The sequence below is a fragment of the Protopterus annectens genome, chromosome 3.part1 (genome assembly GCF_019279795.1).
Source record: "Protopterus annectens isolate FY-2018-M chromosome 3.part1, PAN1.0, whole genome shotgun sequence".
NCBI classification, from domain to species: Eukaryota; Metazoa; Chordata; order Ceratodontiformes; family Protopteridae; genus Protopterus; species Protopterus annectens.
Window position 1 is genome coordinate 957,218,475 of NC_056732.1, and position 17,536 is coordinate 957,236,010.

Genomic DNA, 17,536 nt, shown 5'->3' on the forward strand with positions numbered 1-17,536 from the left:
GGTCCTGACTAGCCCTCTTTAAAAGGAATCTTGACAATTGGATGGGAAATAGGAAATTATCCCTGGGGATCACTTCTGTAGCTATGCTCAACAGAGGCACAGGAAAATAATTTTCTTGGGTGGCAAAAGCCAGGAAACTTTTTTGGCTAGGCTTATATAGCCCCGAGGGCCGATAGCCTAGTACATACCTATAAACCTATGAACCTATACATCATAGCTGCATTATTACATTTGGGATGGGCTTATAGTGACACTAGACATTGGTTATCCATAATCATATTCCATTGATATTATCAGTAACTGGCATTACCATGGACATACTTTTCTCTGAATATGAAGACACTGAACTCCAACATTGCATTACTGCTGTTTCTAAAGGATGTGTTTGTGTGTGTGTGTCATCAATGCAATGGCCTGAGAAACAGCCATGTCTTTCTCATTTCTGCAATATGCATTCATGATATCTTCTTTCACCTGTATACTTCTGCAGTGGTGCATGTGTTAAGTAATGTCTTCTTTAGCTTGTGTACTTAGATAGCTAGGGGTTCTATTTTCACAGCATTCAATTTGTGTCTGTGTGTAGTCAAAAGGGCATAAATCCAGGTCATGCCACCCTAACTCAAGTAGCATTCAGAAGATGCTTTTACAATTCCACATGACTCCATAGCAGTTTCATACAGCCCTCCCGACATCCTCTTCTATAAAGTGCACTTTGACACTGTTCATATCAGACTTTTGCAGTGGTTTGAGCATTACGTACTGTGTTCTCTAGCTAGTGTAACGAGATAGGTAGGGTTTCTAATCTCACAGCAGTTAACTTGAGTGCATGTGTTCATTCAGCGCTCAATCTGGAGGCAATTTTACACTGGGATGTGTGTCCACAGCTATGTCAGACACTGCTGCTAGCATCTTCTTTTCATCAAACACTGATCATGTCATCATCTATAAAGTGAATTCTGACACTGTTAAATACAGTCATCTGTGGTAGTGCAAGCATTATGTGCTGGGTTCTGTAGCTTTTGTATCTAGATAGGCAGGGGTTCTAGTCTTACACCAGTGAACTTGAGAGTGTATGTGTGTTCATTCAACTTCCAATCTGGAGACAATATTGCACCCAGATGTGAGTCCACAGTTATGTCAGACACATCTGCCAACATCTTCTTTTCAGCATAGATGATGTCATCCTGTAAAAAGTGCACCCTGACACTGTTAAAAACAGCCTGGTCTGGTGGTGCTACCATTAAGTATTGTGTTCTGATGCTTGTATAACTAGATAGGTAGGGATTCTAACCATGTGTGTGTATTCAATTATCAGTCTGGAGACACTTACACCAGGATGTGAGTTGACAGCTATGTCACACACTCCTACCCAAACATCTTCTTCTCAGCATACACTGATGATGTCATTCCCTATAACGTGCACTCCAAGAGTGTTAAAATCTGACAATTGTCTAGGCAGGAGTTTTACATTGTATGGAATACAACTTCTCTACTTATATAGGTGTGGTGTTCAAATTAGTCAACTGGGGTGCGGTTGATGGTATATTATGGTCATTGTATGGTGTTTTAAATCTCTTTTCATTTGACTCCCACTCAGGAGAACCTTTTACATAGTCACCTGAATCTAACATTTGCTCTTTCCTTCTAGCTACATAAAATCCATTCTGCAGAACATTGAGGATGTCATCATCTGAAAGATGCATACACACATTGTGAAGCAAAGCCCTTCCATGACCCTCTGCAGGCTCTCTCCAAACCACTGGAAGTGTGATTGCTAATTTTGTCATGGGTCTGTGCACATGTCACTAATGCACAAAGAAAGTCTGTATTAAACCAAACATATACACACATATGCACATACTTCTACTATTTTCCATCACACAGTTATAGTGATTTGTGTATAATAATGCTTAGGATTTTATTTTCTCTTGGTTAGTAGACTAGTTATGTCCTATGACCCTCTGAACATTGCACATATCAATGTTGTTGTCATCCACATATGCTATGTTGAGGTGTGGATGTACTTTATCCCTATAACTCTGTACTCCAATCTGTGAATTGAGCTACCATATTGATGGGTGCTGCTGCCATTTGGTTACATGTTTCTTCCATTACAGCTGTAGTAATATGCCTCCTGAGGATAGAGTGTTGCTTTACTAAGGCATGTGTTCTTATACAGTAGTATATCAACTTTCTACACAGTTGTTATACAACCATCACAGTGACAGATGCAGTATGGCATAGGCGTACATGTGTATCCCAAGCATCTGGAAATATCTGACATACAGCAATATTATGCCATACTGATTATATGGGCACATACTCCTGAGTTGTCATAGAGACTGTCACATTCCTCATCTAGGGCAGTAAACAAGGAGTCTTAATCCTCACCACTGACACTGGTGAGGGATGTTCACTTAGAACAAAAATAGATACACAGGGTAGTTTCAGAGGCATCTGTCTGCACCAAGCATGATTTCCCTTAAGAGTACACAGTAAATACACTCAGTCTTGGGGTTGTTTCCCCTCTCTATCACCAGCACCCAAATAAGACTCCACACTGACCACAGCTGTAGAGTTGAGTCCTCAGTCAAGTGTTTCAAACCAAGTACTCCATCATCCTCTCTGTGAAACCAGTGCTCTGTATCCCTGCTCCAAATAACTGAGACACACACTCTCTGAGATTTGATTTTCATGGATTCAGGCAGCTAGGCAGTGCAATATCCACCTGTGAGACAGCTGGATGTGGACACATGGCAGGTTGACAATTTAGCTGCAGTGACAAATGACTGTGGACAATTCCCTGTGAGAATTGAGGAATCCCCTGCACCATAACCACAGGTGGCAGATACAAACCCCCACAGTGATACACTGTGCACCCCCTTAGAAGCTACCATGTGCAACTGTCAGTGGAACATGTGGCTGGCATAGCATGCCACATGAGCATGAAAGTGGTACCATGAAACCTGTGTGCTGTGTGCAAAGCCTTTATTAATTCAATATGTAATGTGATGCGTGTAGTGCTTGGTGCATACTAAACTCAGACAGTATCACAACTTGTAGAAATGTGCCACAGCACGGTGGAAATCCTGCACATCACTGTAGTCACACTTATGTTGTAAGATGTGCTTTAGGCAACGCTCCCTTACAACAATAGCCTTCCTATGCAGTGTCACAGGCATCCCCCTCAAAAGAGATTCCCCTCGGGTATCTGTCAGGTTCTGCTCCTGTGGCAGAACAGACAGAAGGTCAGATAGCTGTACAGTAGGGTGTCCCAGTAATACCTTCAGCCGACGATGCCAAGCCTCCACCTGGTTGTTAGTCTGCGGGAAGTCCATTTCAGAGACATCAGACACATTCTGAAACCGCAAAAGGTATGACAATGGCATTCATGTCTGTGCTGAGCAGCGGGATGCATACTTGTGTGAACGGCCTCATACATAATGATGGTCTAGAAAAATGGAAATAGTCTGAGCACAGACCGGTAAGGAAGCCACAATGTCCAGAAAGGCAGGGACAACATCATCCAATGGTAGGAATGCCAACGCAATTAGCTTGCGGATGGCAATTGAAAAAGCAGTGTCTGTGCCATAGAGGGCGACAAGGTGGTGATGCTGGATCTGGCACCAGATGATCTGTGCAAAATGGAATAGGCATCCCTTCAGAATTCTCCTAGGGAATGCCTTCCAGCTGGCACGAATTGCTGCTTTCTCAAAATCGGTCATAATATACTGTGGAGACAAGGTGCATCCCTGCCTGTTCAGTACCTTTTAGTACCTCCCACAAAGCGGTGTATGCAGACTCCGACTTCCGTGTCATGAGACAGTACACCAGGGGTACAATCCTTGTTGAGGTGGGGGTGCCATTACATCCATGTAATGTATATGGCTGGTGACATATATCAGCCTGTGTGGGGAAGGTGCCATCTCCAAGAATGATGTCGGACCTGCACAGATCGGTCAAATTTTGTATTGTAGTAAATAGAACCAAGGAATCTGTCCCATCCATACCCAACCTTCTACGGAGGATGAAGCTGCCACTACGGAGTGGATACTGGCTGACATCAATATCTGCAAGTGTTGCTGGAGGTGTAGCCATGGATGCCCGTGCCCGCTGCCGTACCCTTGTTATGCTTCGCCAAAGGGTTGCATGACAAGGCATCTCCTGTAGTATGTTGTCATCTGCTGTGCCTAGGACACTCTGCATTACCAAGCTTGGCAATTCATTACTGGTTACCGCCCTCTGCCACAGTTCTGCTTGCAGTGTAGCCACTTGGGCCATTGTTGCATCTCGGCCGTGCTGGTGTGCCAGTGATATCAGCAGTTCTTCACCCTCTTCCTGGTGAACAATGCTGGCATGTCCTCTGCACGCCTTTACTCTCCGCTAAATACATACCCAGTACTGTTTTGGTGGTGCTTCACATTTCAAATGGTAGAGGTACCCCTCCACCACCAGCATTGGATTGCCATGTTGGCTGGGCACTGTGCTGTATCTGTTGCCAAGCAGACCGGGGCTATACAGATACATAGATTCCAGCATGGTAGCAGCACTTGTTGATGGCCTCTCAGTATCCATCACAGCCAGTCTAGCTAGGAACAGGATATACAACCAGCCTTGGAGCAAGTCCCTTCCAGATGGTGGGTTACTCACTGTAGACCACCTTGTCTTGTACCGTGTGTAGTAGCACTGTCTGCCACAGTGGCCCTGTACAGCTTTTTGCACTCTACCTGTCTCTGACTGCCTCTCCGCTATGGTTTCAATGTCTGCAGTTAACACAACCCTGGAGTTGCCATATGCTTGTAATCTGGTAGGTGTCTACAAAGCCTAATTGCAGCACAGGCTATCAGTGTACTGTACCGGCCCCCTTTAACTCCCAGTTGTTACTGCTGGCCAACCAGGGTGTTGGGCCCAGTTTCAGTTTCAGTGGCAGAAGTTACATAGGGAGGTACCTCTGTGTTACACCCTTGTCTGCCTACATGGGACTGCGTACTTGTGTACACTCCTATTACAGGGACAAATGGACGGGTTTGGTTACACCTGCAAGACATACACTAATGTGGAGTGGGAGATGGGTTAATGCTACTGTATGTCCTGCTACTGGGTTAGCAGTCCATGCTTGACCAGGTTGGCATGTTCCCACCTAACACTGCACTCAGGGGCTCTACCAGGACAGGTACTGTTTGTTGCAGGCATGCCTCTCATTTGGGTTTGTCCTATACTAAAGCCCTCTTGCTGTGACATGCTTCCTCCTAGTGCACAAACTGTTTTTTCGTTAAGTTGTACTGTGTGTGGGGTATTGAGTCTGACACTAAAGTGTCTGCTCCTTTAAGGTTATAGCCTGACACATGACTTAGTATTCTATTCACCATTTCTCAGGGCTAGCTGTGCTGTGTTTTACAGTTCATAATGTGTATTTTACTTCCTGCTTCTTGGGGACCATTTGTTGTGTTTGTGTGGTCAACAGGGGCTGTAAAGGTAAGTAATACTTTAATGTATGTGTTTGCTTCAATTGTGTAGCACTACCAATGTGCCGTTTGTCTTCTCGATCAGTTTCTCATTGCCAACCGTGTACACTGTAACTTGAGAGCCTGCATTTTCGCTTTAGGGGCCGTCTGCATTTGTAGGTTTTCCTACCGCCGTCGGTTACCATGGCATATCTGTCTTTTGGCAGCACCGCTCTACGGTCTAGTGGTGCTGTGGCCTTCTAGTTTTGGCGATGTAGCACGCGGGCATTTGTCTCGCGATCTACACGCCGGAACCCGATTTTCACATGCACACACACCTGGGAAAGGCTGGCACAGATTTACTAGCTATGCCCCCTCTGGTCAGACTATAAGGTAGATACTGCCACAAAAACACTACAAAGCCAGCTAATCTGACTCTTACAAAGGTACCCAATTGTACTGAGTAAAAGTGATACTAATATGAATGGTAGTGTTTGGCTAATGCAGCAAGGCTTTCAGAAGTGGCCAAAGTGGGATGGAGCCTAGATGGCCAACTAAGAGCAGTGAATTTTGAGAGCTCCATAAACTGGTATACTATAGTAGGAAAATGTTATTATTTTCAAGTTTAAAACATCAGAAATCTATAGATAAACTACATAAATATCAGTTTTGGTGGAGATATACAAAACTTTTCCTTTCAAGTAACTTGGAGATATATTGAGTCACTGAATATGAACAACTCAAGGAATTCTCATCCAGATGCTGCTTTGAAAAAAGAAGTGCAATTGATGACATCTACCAGGTCAGGTGGCTTAGTGGTAAGTTTCTGTGCTTATGGTGTTTAGAGTCCTGGGTTCAAAACTTACAAGGGCTGGTTATTTAGTGGGAGGGTGGCCTAATGGTTAAGGTGTTTGCCTTATAAACACAAGGTACAGGGTTTGAGTCTCACAAGGGATAATTGGCTAGGCTTAAAATAGCTCGCAAGGGCAATTAGCCTAGTACTAATCTAAATCAAATCTAAATCATTTATATAGGAACTATCTTTGAAGTTGGATGGCTTTAAACACGACTTAGAAAACCTCAAATTAAATTCTCAAAACAGACTGATACTCTTAAGGAACTATTACAGCAACACCATACAAAAATAACAAATATAGAGACATCTCTAAATGACATTGAAGGGGGACTCAAAGAGGAAGAATTCCAAAAAGAATTTCTGCTTAAACAGAATACATGGCTGCTTAACAAAATAGATGACTTAGAAAACAGGGAAAGGAGAAACAACATAAGGATCTTTGGTCTGCCTGAAAACATTGAAGGAGAAGATATTATTTCATTCTTAACAACCTGGATTCCTAAACTTTTAGACTTGAAAGAGGGACTTTCATTTGGAATTGAAAGGGCACACAGAGCACTGAGAAAACCTTCTTCTAACTCAACAAATACTCCACCTAGATCCATAGTTATAAAATGTCTTTCATTTCTTGACAAGGAACTAATATTAAAATCTGCTTGGAGAAAATCACCCTTAAAATACAATCAAAGCCTGATAAGGTTTGACAATTATTATACTTCCAGAATACTAGAACAATGGAAAAAAGTCTGGCCAGTAATAAAACTGTTGAAACAAAACAACACTAAAGCACAGCTGGCCTTTCCACCCAAGATAAAAATACTTTTTTCCAATGAGATGAGAACCTTTAATGACTTAGAAGAAGCTACTATATTAATCAAAAACAACAACATAGTGTATATCCCAGATGAAATGGAATGAATGGCCTCTATTCTTAAAAAAATAAAATAAATAAATCCTTGGACTGCTGCTAGAAAGAAGAAACAAAAAACTGATTTTAAGATAGCTGTCCCAAAAAATAACTCTTACAAACTGCATCTCTCAAAGTATCAACTGATATGGTACATCACTTGTCATCTGTTTTTATTTAAAAAAGGAGGGTTTTTTAAACAACTGAGAAACAGTAATGATTTATTCAGAATGTTCAGAGTCCAATAATTCTTCACAAACAAAGGTAGGTCAAGATGGGTTACTAATTACATTATGTATAATCCAAACAAAAGAGCATATAATACAAACATCGACATTTCTATTCCCCTACTTGAACTCAGTGAATACTTATCTTGTTCATTTTTCATAGATTTTACTTATAATAATTTAAGTAACTAACTAATTCAACAAGGTACCATTCATGAGTTCAGACTCAAATGCAACAAATTAACATCATATATAATAGCAGTAACAGTAGAGTGTTTTGAAAAAAAATGCTGTCATGGAGACTAATGCCTTCTTCAAAGAATGATTTAGAAATGTCATGTATATCCTGGTTAAATAATAGTAGCAAGCTCTTCATACAAATGTCATCATTATTCTGTCTAAATATCATTAATATCAATTATGGTAGGTATCACAGCTATGAGTGCTGTTTGATCAATCCTGATAAGGTGTGTATGGATGCAGCTGTGTGTGGCAGCTAGTTCAAATGTCATTATTATTCTGTCTAAACATAGTTAATATCAATTATGGCAGGTATCATAGCTTCAAGTGCTGTTTGATTAAGCCTGACATGGTGTATGTGGATGCAGCTGTGTCTGGCAGCTGTTACATGTTGCCGTTTTCATCTCTGGGAAGCTGTGGGTTGCGGCTTGTGATCGAGGTTTACTGATGCTTGTATATTTGGAAGAGACATTTGGTGTTTTAGCCTGGATCCAGGGGAAGGGGGTGGAGAGAACTGTGATTTGGGATATTTTGGCAGAGAATGGTTTGTTTGTACATCTGCTGAGTGAGAGTTGGGAGGGCTGGAGGAGTGTGTTGTCTCTTGTTGTGGCGGCTTGTTGGGAGTTTTTTTTTTTTTTTTGTTCTGTTTGCTCTCTGTTCCTTTCCTGGCTGCTGCCTTGCTGAAAGGGAGGGAATTTAGGCTTGAAGATGCAGTGAAGTGAAGCTTTGCTTCAGGTGCATCACAAGCCTCTGGTATGCAGTACACAGACACACTAAAAGAAACAGATGCTCCCAGGTTGCTATGGTAATGGAGACAGAGTGACAATAATGCTTAATAGCTCTGAGGATCAGAGATGATTCTCAGCAATGATGTTTTTGGTTTAAAAAAAATAATATATATATATATATATATATATATATATATATATATATATATATATATATATATATATATATATATATATATATAAAATAAAAGGGCTATTTTAAACCACATGTACACATATTGATGGTCACCCAACAATTCATTTATCTCATTAAGTTGATTCTTGATTAAAAAAATAGTAATAATAAACATATTAAGGGCTTACATAAGAGTGGAAGTCTGAGTTAATGTGAAAGACTAAGAGCACTTGGTCTTGTGCAGTACCCCTTGCAGTGGTCTGGGAGGTGAGCTTGCTCAGACGTGTTGGGCATATGGGGATAGCTGATTCTAGGCGTGTTTGGGATCACCAGGAAGTGATAGAGAATCATCAGATTTCCTTCATGGAAATATCTGTGGGAATGGAAAGTGTGTTGAGTGGTCCACTGGCAGAGTGTCCACTGCATGAAACAGGCTGGTAAAATGGAACAGGACAAATTTTGGTTTGGATATTTTAAGAACAGCCTGGAAACACACCACGTGAACTAGTGAATGGTATTCTGGCAAAACTGGATGGGCATTGTTGCCCATGCTTGAAGTAGTGATATGTGTGTATATAATGATGGAAATATACTTATAACAAGAAGCTAGAAGGGTCTCATAATTTATAGTCTATGGACTGTATAAACATGCTTGGAAGGAGCTAGTAATAAGAAGAAACATTGCAGCTTGTGGTCTTTCAAATAACTAAGCAACAGCCAAAAAAACACACACACACACACACACACACACACACACACACACACACACACACACACAATAGTTATGTAATGTATACTTTTAGTAAATCTAGACATAAAATATATAATCGTCATATAAGATGAAGCAGTCTACTGAATTTAGATATTAAAGACAGGATTTAATAACATGGGCTTGTGTATAATAACATTACTGTCTTAACTTGTCATAAATGACATACACTACATTGAAAATCAAGGGGGAGCATGATGATTTTCTTTTATAAGTAAATATGCATAACAAGTCATGTAATTGCTTTAACTTGAATTATAGTTTTTGTAACCCATCTTGACCATATATAATACTTAATCAGTTACCAAGGTAACTAATATTTTATACATGACATCAAACTGACAAAGTTGTTCAACAGAAACAATAAAAGCCTGAACTTGAAATGTCACAGAATGTAAATCATATTCTGAACAAATAGAATTAAATTGACAATAGACACTCAGTTTAATAACATGGGCTTGTGCATAATAATACTACTGTTTTAATGGGTACCTGTCAAATCTTTGAACGCTCAAAGTTTTGAACGTTACATGGTCGAGACCAAACGTTCGAAATTTTGAGTGCTCGAAGATAGACTTTCAAAGGCACCGTATGGCACAGATAAGGAGAATTTCCTTTTTCTGCACTGAAGTGTGGTCTCGGAGTTGGTATATTTAAGTAGGGGGGAGTGGGGGTGCAGCCCCCCACATGGGGAGTGCAGGGGGTCTTGGACCCCTGCCTACACTGTTAAAGTGTTTTTTTCTGTTTTTACTTATATTTATTTGATATTCGAACATCAAAATGTCGAACATTTGGTCTCGACCATGTAATGTTCTACATTTTGGATGTTCGAACATTTAACATAGATCAGTTTTAACTTGTCATAAATGACATACACTATACTGAACATCAAGGGAAAGCATGATGATTTTTTCATGTAAGTAAATGTGCATAACAAGTCATATAATTGCTTTAACTTGAATTGTAGTTTTGTAATACATTTTGACCATACATAATACTTAAGCTGTTACCAAGGTAACTAATGTTTTATACATGACATCAAACTGACAAAGTTGCTCAAGGGAAACAATAGAAGCCTGAACTAGGAATGTCTCAGAATGTAAAATTCACATTTTGAACAAATAGTATTAAATTGACAACAGTCACTCAGTTTGACCTTTGCTGATTATACAAAATAGAATGTTGCCATTTAAATCTAAAATCGCTCAGTATATGCCATAAAATGGCAATTCATAAATATGGAAAGGGAACTTGTAATCATTAATCACAATGAGTGAATTTATTGTTTTTAGCCTTTACTTTCACTCATTTTATAATAAGACATGACAGATATGAAAATCCTTTTGTGTAGGAAATGGGGGGAAGAGGGATACACTGATAATTAAAATACACTAACTTTCATCAATGTTCAGATAAAACAAACTTGATGCTTTAAATAAGTTAGTGACAAACAAAGTGATTACTTAAATGCTGCCAAACAATGAAATATAACTTCTAATATATCTATTAAAATATATTGTATTATAAACATTAGGTATAAATATTATTACCATCTATTTATATTAAGTAATAAGTTTTGAAAGACTTCATCAATAAGGTTGAATATGTTAAATAACTGTGTGCTATAATCTTTTACTGAGGTTTTATATATGATACATCCTACTTTACTATGATTGAATTCCTTGTCATCTATCTTTCATGTAAATATTAATTGCTTATATAATAACTAGACATTTATATTGTATTAGAATTATGTCTAATCTACAATAGTGCTATAACTGTTCAAAATAATATAAATCTTGCTTTTTGTTATTACAGATATTCTCCATATGATAATTCAATTTATGGAGCGCAGATGTTCTGGATTGTCAAGGTATGTGTGATAATCTGATGGACTTAGGTTTATCCATCAGATTAGGAATGATTCTCATTCCATGGCTAGTACAGATCTTAGTTTTGTTAACATTTATTAGTTTAAATTTGTTATTTCACAAAAACATTTTTAGTATGCCTGACCAAAACATTACTTTATTGGTAAACACTCAAAGTATAAAACTGATAATTTCCTTTAAAAGCTCAAACATATACTTTATATTTATCAGAGGAAAATGTTTAATAGTCACAATAAAACAAAAAATACATAATCTAAATAACCTAAGATTGATTTAACTTTATTATCTTTGAATACCAATGGCTTAAACAATCCTAGCAAGAGATAAAATCTACTGAAATATTTAAAACTGAACAAAGCACAATTTCTCTTCTTTCAAGAAACTAATTTCAAAACAAGTGACAAATACAAATGGAATCCTATGGAATATATGATATTTGAGGAATCCACTAATAAGACAAAGACAAAAGGGGTAACAATTTTATGGAAAATAAATGTGATTAACCCTGAAATCATTTATAAGTATGAAGATAAAGAAAGCCTTATGGCATTAGTAATAGTTAAATATAATGACAGAATATGGACCCTAGCCAATCTATACTGGTTCCCAGGCATTGGATCAGGAACTAAAACAGGAAAAATAGTCAAAGACCATCTATAGAAAAAGCCACACAAAAGGAACAAAGAACAAACCTTCACTCAAGATGGAAAATAATGTTTAATAATACCAGTAAACGTAAAGTGTATTTTGTCTAGTCAACTTCAGCAGACAAAACAATATATTGACACACAGCTTTAAATAAGCAAGAACACCCCCCCCCCATATAAATAGCCACCAATGAGTACATCTTAATTAGCTCACCAAGAACCGCATAGTTAAAAAATAAAATAACAGGAAAAGAAAAAGCTGCAGATTTTTAAAAACCCCAACAGTATGAAAATACATGATTTTAAAACAGCTAATTCCAACAATATCAAGTTGTCCAAGTAAGAATATAATAAAGCAATAGTGTTATTGTTATTAAATTACAAATAAAAAATCAACACATACATCCTATAAACCCTAAAACAAGTAGCACCATGTTTCACCTAGACAAGCTTCTTAGCTTAAAAATACATGTGATTGATATAATCTCATTTAAGCCCAGCTGCCTACATGACTCCAACCATAACTGCCACAGCAGTTCTTGTCTTTCCAGTAATAACTGGAAAGGGTCTCCCTCTAATTTCTGATCCAACCTGCTCAATAATTCTATAAAGAAAAGTATGGGTTGGGTAACTAGCACAGTGTCTTGCCAAAGCGTTCTCAGTTTTACCCCTGTTAATACTATAGGTATGTTCCTATACCCTTTCTCTAAGTTTTCTGTCGGTTTTCCCAACATAAATGCTGGGCAACCTTGGCATTGGGCAAGATAAAGCATTGATTTCGAATTACAGTTGTATCTCCCCTCAATTTTGTACGTCCTATTCCTAATGGTGAACATTGACCCAGGGGCTATATATTTTCAGTAGTAACAGGATTCACAGTTGTATATCCCCGATGTCCTATGCTCCCCATGTTTCTGTGCCTCAAAAATGGCTTTCATATTCCTGCCTTTTTTAAAGATCATGATAGGGTGTTCACCTACTTTTTCACCAGTCTCCCTATCAGTGAAAAGTAAATTCCAGCTCCTTAACAAAATGTTGTTCATACTAAAGGCATCCAAACTCAAAGGGGTAATAAAACTAACAACATATTCACTTTTCCTTCTTTCACAGTTTGGCTCAACAACGGATTTCAATTTTCTAATGAAACTAGTACTGTAGTTTTTGACAATTCAGGTGACTCAAAAAAATAGTACTAACGCTAACTTTATTTACTAATAAGCTTAAACTGTTTGATGTTTGCCTTGTAAAGCTGAAAAAGTTACAACTTGAAATTTTCTATTTCTGAGAGTGTCTTAATCGGAACGTGGTACCTAAAGGCTTGAGGTGAGCTTCGTACCCTACCAGGTTGGAGGCTGGTTCTGCATTCCACACTGACCTGGTCAACTTGTTCGACTGGCAGGGGTCTGAACTTATTGAAACCATAATCAAACATTACACTTTATGGGTTGAAGACTTGTCACACTATGTAACAGAACTTGACACAACGATACAAACACATTGTGAGTTTAGTAGATATAAATTTGAGTATGAATGAGTGTTTATGAGTATCGACCAGTATATGTTTAAATTGAAATCAAATAAGCATAAAAAACTGGAAAGATACTGTAAGGCTTACAACTCTGGAACGGCCTACCCTATCCCCTCCCCAGCACAGGTTTGGAACAAAAGGACTGTCCACTCTAACCAATTAAACATATCTAATGGTTGTCAGAATGAGAACATAATTCAAAATGGGGATGATACACTGGATGGGGACATTTCACATGACAATGTGATTAACACCAACCATGGGTTGTTGGTTCCTACAACTAATGTTGATAAACTGAGGGAGACCCCATGGAGTGAGAGGCTACGTAGTGCACAATTTGGTAACAATCTATCTCAGCAACATCAACATTTTCAGGAAGGCCCCTTTATGGGGGCCAGGCCAAAACAGAAGACCTTCCAGTAACCACAATACAAGAGCAATCGGAGGTTCAACAAATACAAGAACTTGCTTTCCAATTATGGCCTACGTGTTTACCTTCCACTAGTCCTGATGCTTGTAGTGACCAGTCTACTCTGACCTTTAATCCTCAGAGTTCTCTTGACGTTGACAGCATGAGTCTTCATCATGTCGAAGACTGTCTCGATTCACAACAACTGGAGATTATTACGAATAGAGCAGGGGACTTTAAACTTTACAATTTCAGTACTACTCAGTTTAGTACTGATATGGTTGACTTTCTGTCAAAGGGTTTGACTTTTGTACCATCTAAACCATGGAATATAGTTGACGCTATAGTGGATATCAAAACCTATACTAGGAAACTAAATTTTAACTTGTCAATGGGTAATGTCTTCAGCTCTGGTCATCAGGATAAACTGTATATCCCCAGTACTTACAACCCCCCCCTTTGCTCCCAGTGTTAGAACTTTTTGAAAAGTGTTGTGAATTGGATGTTAGACACACTAACATGTTTAGACCTGTGAGAAACCCTACTACCAACACCAATAAGGATGAGCGTGACTGTCTACAATTCTTTAGATCTCAGGGTTTACGATTTTGTAAACTTGACAAGGGTGGTGGGTTGGTGGTCTTCAGTATTTCTGACTAACAGCACCATATGAGTAGGTTGCTCAGTACTGAAGCATACACTAACAGTTCACAGTCTGAGGTAAATAAAGCTTATAATACCATTAAGGAATGTATAGAAGACCTTTTCATTGAAGGGAGTATTGACCAGAAGACTTACAATTACATGACAACTGTTTTTCCTAGATTTCCATGCATTTTTGGTATTTCTAAAAATCCATAAGTGCATTGAGAATCCCCCATTAAGACCTCTAGTGGATAGTAGAGCGTCACCAGCCTACTCCTGTGCTAAAGTTGTAGACGCCATCCTACAAAAATATCTAGTTAATGAGTCTCAAATATGTAAAGACTCTTGGTCATTCTTGGACAAGATAGTATCATTAGACTTCAATGTGAATTATAATTTCCTCACTATAGACGTGAGAGATTTGTATACGTGCATACCTCATGAAATATCACTGGAATGGGTGGTTCTCATGTTGAAGAAACACAAAACCATCCAGTAGAGAAATCAATTTGGTTTCGGTACTAATAGATCTAGTACTAACAACTACTTCATGTTTCAGAAAGACTTCTTTTTACAAAAAGTAGGGGTTGCAATGGGGTCCCCTTCTGGGGGTAGCATAGCTAATCTAGTGATGACTTATTGGGAAACAGAGTACATTTTTAAGGACAATAAGTTTGCAGACACCTTAGTTTTCCATAGTAGATTTTTTTGGATGATATTTTTATTCTGTTCAATGGAGACGAAGGTGATAGTAAATTGGTAATGGATTACCTTAATAGTACTACTGATTTCTTGCAATTCACGTCCACATTTAACTCAGACACTATTGCATACTTGGACATATGTTTGGATAAGAATTATGTCTTGAACAGCTTCACAGCAAAGATCTTTAGGAAAAATACATACTCTAACACCTTTCTGCATTACACTAGTAGTCACCCTTTCCACCAAAAGAAATCTGTCATCAAGGGTCAGTTGGTGAGAGCTTCCAGAATGGTTACTCTGGATGAAGAATTTGTTGACGAGTGTAGTGTAATAAAGAGTATGTTCCTCCACAGAGGATACCCGAACCCCTTTTAGATATGCTTATACAAGAAGTAAAGGATAAGAGACGTGAGAAAGTTTATGTTCTGTTATTATGCATTAAATCCACTGTAGTACCTATAGATATAGGAAGTACACTTGAGGAAAATAACGACAATATTAATGGTACTACTCACCATGATGATACTAATACCCCTACGGATTTTATTACTACATTTAGTACACATAGTAATGTATGTCTAACTATCTTAAAGAAAAACTGGGAGTTATTTAAAATGTACCCAAACGTTTACCAAAAACTGGGTGATGGTCCAGGAGTGACCTATAGGAGGGGTAAAAACCTTAAAATACTTTCAGAACAGTCTGACACTACTGTGGTTAGGAATCCTGGTATGCATAAATGTTTAAATTGTAACTTTTGTAAATTCGTGGAAGAAACAAACTCTTTCCAGATAAATGGTCTAATGTACAAGCTTAAGGTTAGATATAATTGTAATTCCACCTTTGTTACATACTTAGCAAAGTGTTCATTCTGTGTAGCCTTCTACATAGGAAAAACTGAGAGAAGACTACATGATTGAATTTATGAACACCAAATATGCTATAAAGAAATGTAAACCTGAAAATGCCCTAGCAAAACATATGGCTTGTAACAAAGACCACTCTTTTAAATTTATGGTTATTGACCAAGTAAAAATTGATAGCAGGGGAGGTCCGAGACCCCTCAAACTTGAGGAACTTGAACTAGTATGGCAGGTCAGGTTAAACGCCTACAGTTTCCCAGGACTTAATGATTCTTGCTCTATTAGTAGTGTTTTAAAATTAAATAGTCTTAAGAGGTAAACTAAGCATAACATGTTTTGTTTATATCAGCATGCATAACCTTATGTATATACTACTACTTTCACATTGTTGTGTTCTAACAACATACCCTTATTAGGTAGTGTCCGCTACTTTTTATTATATTATATACTTTTTATTGCTTCAAAATGTGGGTGTCTCATGTTAACTATGTTTGTAGTTTGTGTTTTTGCTTATTATTTTTACTTATTTTCTATGTTATAAAGAGTTAATGTTCTTTTAAATTGATGGACCTAATTAGTGATTGTTAGTGAAGGCAGGTGTATATATAAGCAACTCTTTTAATGATTGTAATTGTTTCTGAAGAAGTCAGCTATTGAGGCTGACGAAAAGCACTTTAAAAACTTGGTATTAAATTTATTGTTTGACTGCAATCTTGCCACAGTTCCTGTCTTTACTTTTATTAGTTGTTTTGCCAGTTTGTTGTGAACATATTCACCTCCCCAATTTTGCTCACTTTGTTCTGTTGCAACAGTATCTGTATTATCTAAGATGTTACTATGTATGGGTGCCATTTGAGCCCATGCAAAATTAGCTCCTGATAGGACTGTAAACCCACTTCCTGAGTAAGGTCAATGATCACTGACTCAGGATAACCTCTACGTAAAAACATGTATTTTAACACTTTGCATTCTTCAAGGAAAGCCGCCTCCTCAGTTACCATTCTTGCTGCTCACACCAATTGCCCTTTAATAACAGATCTTTTTTGGTGAATTGGATGCAAGCTTGTGAACTGCAGCAAGGGATTTGAATATGTTTCTTTATGATATATTCTTACATAAAACTGCTTTTTATTCTTATCTTTCCTCAAATCCACATCTAAGTAAGCAATCCTGCTTTCTTGGAAGTTGCTAGTAAACTTCAAAAAACAAGTGGTATTATTTAAGTAAATAATCATATGTTCAGCAGCAGCTGCATCCCCTTTAAATATAGCAAAAATGTCATCCAGGAATCTGGTGTAACCCCAATCTTTGAAATAACATCCCTACAGTTGAAAATGTAATGGTGCTCCCAGTGGCCCATCACCAGGTTAACAAAACTCACTCCACACGGTGAGCCCATTGCTACACCCACTTTTTGTAAGAATCTCTCATTATCAAACATCACAAAGTTGTTTGTTAAAATGATATCAAGTAGCTCTTCCATAAGTCTAACCTCAGTGTT